Source organism: Glycine max, chromosome 15, assembly GCF_000004515.6.
Source record: "Glycine max cultivar Williams 82 chromosome 15, Glycine_max_v4.0, whole genome shotgun sequence".
NCBI lineage: Eukaryota > Viridiplantae > Streptophyta > Magnoliopsida > Fabales > Fabaceae > Glycine > Glycine max.
The window spans coordinates 28,320,506-28,325,521 of NC_038251.2; the positions used below are offsets into that span (position 1 = coordinate 28,320,506).

General features: G+C 37.0%; 1 non-coding gene across 1 annotated transcript; it reads left to right on the top strand.

The window, feature by feature from the left end:
• Positions 1 to 625: 625 nt before the first annotated feature.
• LOC112999697 (small nucleolar RNA R71) lies at positions 626 to 732 on the top strand. Its single transcript, XR_003264906.1, has one exon. It is a non-coding gene; the product is annotated as a small nucleolar RNA R71 (small nucleolar RNA).
• Positions 733 to 5,016: the final 4,284 nt, after the last annotated feature.

Genomic DNA, 5,016 nt, shown 5'->3' on the forward strand with positions numbered 1-5,016 from the left:
TTGCTGTTGTTGGATTGGTGGAGGAATGTATGGTCTGCTTGGGCCAGCAGCATTTTGGAAGGAAGGAGTAGGTTGCTGTTGTTGTTGTTGAGGGCTAGACCATCTGAGATTAGGGTGATTCCTCCATCCAGGATTGTATCTGTTGCTGGAGAGGTCATAATTGTTCTGTTGTGGTTGATTTTGCTGCTGAGGTTGAGGAGGTCTATTGTAAATGTTTGCAGCATAAGCTTCAGGCTGCTCAATTGCTTCAAGTTGCTGCATGGAAGGGCAAAGGTCTGTATGGTGGTGAGCAGAGGAGCATAAACCACAGACTCTTGCGACAGGTACAGATTTCTTATTCAAGGCCAACTGGGTTACTAAGTTAACCAATGCATCTAGTTTGCCTTCAAGCTTCTTAGTTTCCGATGATGCATATGAGTTTGTAGCTACCTCATGCACTCCTCTGATGACTATAGCATCATTTCTGGCACTAAACTGCTGGGAGTTGGAAGCCATCTTCTCAATTAAATTTCTGGCTTCAACAAGAGTCATGTCTCTAAGGGCTCCACCACTGGCAGCATCTATCATACTTCTCTCCATATTACTGAGTCCTTAATAAAAATATTGGAGAAGAAGATGCTCCGAAATCTGATGGTGAGGGCAACTGGCACATAGTTTTTTAAATCTCTCCAAGTATTCATATAGGCTCTCTCCACTAAGTTGTCTAATACCTGAGATATCCTTCCTGATGGTCGTGGTCCTGGAAGCAGGAAATTTTTTTTCTAAGAATACTCTCTTAAGGTCATCCCAGCTCGTGATGGACCTTGGAGCAAGGTAATACAGCGTGGAACTTTGAAGTATGTCTAAGAATACTCTCTTAAGGTCGTGGAACTTTGAAGTATGTCTCACAAGACTCTCATTCATCAAAGTTACAACAAGTGTTACACATGTTTCTATTTATAGACTAGGTAGCTTCCTTGAGAAGCTTTCTTGAGAAAACTTCCTTGAGAAGCTTCTTTGAGGAAACTTCCTTGAGAAGCTAGAGCTTAGCTACACACACCCCTCTAATAACTAAGCTCACCTCCTTGAGAAGCTTCCTTGAAAAGATTTCTAAAGAAGCTAGAGCTTAGCTACACACACCTCTCTAATAGCTAAGCTCACCTCCTTGAGATGAGAAGCTTGAACTTAGCTACACACCCCCTATAATAGCTAAGCTCACCCCCATGACAAAATACATGAAAATACAAAAAAAAAAGTCCCTACTACAAAGACTACTCAAAATGCCTCGAAATACAAGGCTAAAACCCTATCTTACTGGAATGGCCAAAATACAAGACCTAAACGAAGGAAAAAACATATTCTAATATTTACAAAGATAAGCGGGCTCATACTTAGCCCATGGGCTCAAAATCTACCCTAAGGCTCATGAGAACCCTAGGGCCTTCCCTTGGATCTCTGGCCCAATCTACTTGGAGTCTTCTATCCAATGCCCTTGCGGGGTAGGATTGCATCATTGCCTCTAGTCATACACTACATTCAACATGCACAACTAGTTGCCTTGTCATGTAAATAAAGGTGTAGGTTTGAACTACAGCTACCCTCAAATGATATCCAAATGAATTGAAATTTTGTGATAAACCTTATAAAATGATGAGAAGATAGCACATAAAATTTCAAACAAAAATTCAAATTCTAACTATGGAAGCTAAAAATGGTAGGTTGAGAAAAATAAGTGAATAAAACTTGAAAAATAAAAAACTTTTGACAGAATCACTTTTTTTGGATGATGGAGACCTCAATCAGCCTACAGCAAGCTGCCACAGTGTAGGAAATTTTTTTCTAACCCAAATACATATATAATAATTGCGATTTTGATAACCAGAGCAAAAGTTATGGCCGTTTGAAGTTTTGACAAAAACAAAATTTGCTACTTTTTTGGAACTTTCAAATCTGACCAAACTAAAGGCTCTAGCTATTTTTCTCACAAAATATAGATTAAAATAAGTTACCACAAAAAAATTCAGCCAAAAATAACAACTCTAGCTACTAAAACAAAAAATCCCAAATAATTCAACAAGGGTGGTCGCTAAAATCCGTCGCTGCATGATTTCTACTACTACTCTATTTTGCCGCAAGCAAAAGTGGTCGCTAAGTTCGTCGCAAAATACTATTCAAAGCAAAACACCCAAAACTGAAACAGGGGAAGTGCTTAACAGAAAAACTAAAACAAAACACACACTAAACAAAATACCAGGATACTAAACAACACTAACACACATACTAACACAACACTAACAATTAAACATAAAACACAAAATAATTAAACACTAACACGACACTAGCTATTATAAACCTTTGGACACTACTCCCCGGCAACAGCGCCAAATTTCATCGAGGCCGTACCCGAATCAAATAAACATGAAAATGCAGTAACTAGGAAGTGATCCTAGGTCGTTTCCCAATGAGCAATGATAAACCAAATGTTCATAATACACTTGCAGTAATAGTTACGATTGGGGGGGTTTATTTGTTCTGTGATTTAAAGAACAGAACAAGTAAACTGGAATAGGAAACTAATAATATTAAAAACGGGTTGTTTCCTCTGATTCAGAAGCCATTCTCTTGTCCTGGGTTATGGAGAATTTGTCCCTAACAGTTAACCACTTAATCCAACCCTATTTCAATTTACTAAGCGAAAATCAACTTAGGGTTGTCAATACGTGATTAGGCAACACATACACCAGTTAACCCTTCGTCCATTAAGCATGAACGCAAGTTAGGCTCAGAGGCAATTAATCGAACATGAAGCGTGCACAGATTAATATTAACGAATGTGGGTTAACTGGTGAAGGGAAAACTGCCAGGAAGCCACATTATAAACAAAACCTCGAAGAGAGTTGAGCTTCATCCTCAAAAGGAAACAACACCAGAATATTTAGCCTTCCATAGATTCAAACAGAAAACGTAAATGAAACTAAAAGCAGAAATGTAAATGAAACATAAACGTAAATGAAAGCAGAAGAAGAAATAAGAACGAAATTGTAATTAGAAGCAGAAAATGGAAAATTGCATTACGCGAACAGTAGCATTAGAATAGAAAAACATAAAACCCTAAACAATGCTCTGAATACTGAATAGCCTCCCAGAATAGCCTTGCACGAATCCCAAGGATGCTATTTAAAAAGAGTCACTCAAAGTAACTGAGCCCTATTACATTATTCTGGCCCAAAATGAAATAAACACTGAACCACATAAAATAAAATTGCAATCTCCTAATTAGAAATTAACTAAAGTAAGCGCTGCTTTATTTGCCCTCTTCAAGTCCCCAACCAAAATCCGGATTAAGCCCAATGTTTCATTAATTCCTGAAATTAGATTAAAAACATCAAATTAGCTGAATGAGCCCAAATAATAAAACTGCCTAATTAATTTGACAATTAAGACTAATCAGTAATTAAAATGGTGCAAAAAGGGTTTAAGAAATAGAAGAAAATGATGGCACATCAACCTGTCAAGCTTCATTCTACACCTAAAAAAGAGGATGAGCTAGCTGAACAAAAGAGAAAGCTTCCTGATCATGAGGGAGTTAACAAAACTTTTCATGCAGGTGGACCTTCTTCTAGTAGTTCTGACATGCAGTGGCCTCCTATCCCTCTTTCGTTTCCACCTAGAGCAATTCTAAACAAAAAGATGGAAGAAGTGGATAAGGAGATCTTAGAGACTTTCAGGAAAGTAGAGGTGAACATACCTCTGCTAGATGCCATCAAGCAAATTCCAAGATATGCCAAGTTTCTAAAGGAGTTGTGCACCCACAAAAGGAGACTCAAAGGCAATGATCAAGATAAAGCAACACTATTTTGTTTCTTACTATGCCATGATACAAGAGGAATGTTTTGGGAATTGTTTTGGGAATAAGTGTGGGGGGGGGGGTATGTTTCATTGGATGATATGATGCTTGATGATGTATTTTTGCCATGCTTGATTTATATGCATATATTGCCTAATTATTGCTTTATTTTTCAAATATTCAAACTGCTTTCAAATGCTAATTTCCAAAACAAAAAACAAAAAAAGAATGAAGTTGAATAAATGAGGTCTTGTTTTGAGGACTTGGTTGATTTTGTTGATATTGGAGGTTTTGGGTTTACTTTTTATGCTTAATTTTTAATTTTGGTTTTGGGTTTACTACTTTTGTGTTGGATGTTGCCCATTCCTTTCATTCCTTGAGATTCATTGAGAAATATGTAAATGTTTTTGTGTTTGTTTGTCTCTCTTTTAATGTCTTTGGATTTGTTCCTTACTCTGCTTTTTGATTTTGCCCAGGAGTACAAAAGGCTAAGTGTGGGGGAATTTGATGTGTCATTATTTTCTCATATTTCTTACTCCTTTCTGTCACCATTTTAATTACTGATTAGCCTTAATTGTCAAATTAATTATGCAATTTTATCATTTGGGCCTACTTGACTAATTCTGTGTTTTAATTTAATTTCAGGAGAATTATAAGCAATTGGGCTTGGATTCGGAATTGGGCTGAACCGGCTTGGACATGAAGAGGGCAGACAATTTTATTTGTCGTCCAGTTTTATTTTATTTCGTTTTTGGACTATATTTTTGTAATTGGGCCACCAGACCTTATTGGGCCCAAAAATCATATTTGTAAGCTTTGGGGCCTAGTGACCTTTAGTGAGCCCAGTTGCTAGGGTTTTAAGAGTGGCTAGTTACTGTTCACGGAAAGGAGACAAATTGTATGGTTTCATTTTTAGTTTTCTCAGGTTACTATTCACGCATGGTACTGTTCACGTAGAATTCCATTTTCATTTTCTGCCTTTAATTCCAGTTTCGTTTTCATTTCTATCTTCTAATTTCAATTGATTTTCTGCCTTTGATTTCCTATTCGTTTCTGCTGTTAATGGAAGGCTGAATCTCTAGTGTTGTTTTCTCTTGAGGATTAAGCATAGCTCTCTTTGAGGTTTTGTTATTAATATTAAATCCTGATCAGTTTTTCCCCTTCACCAATTATTCTGTATTTGTTCCTAA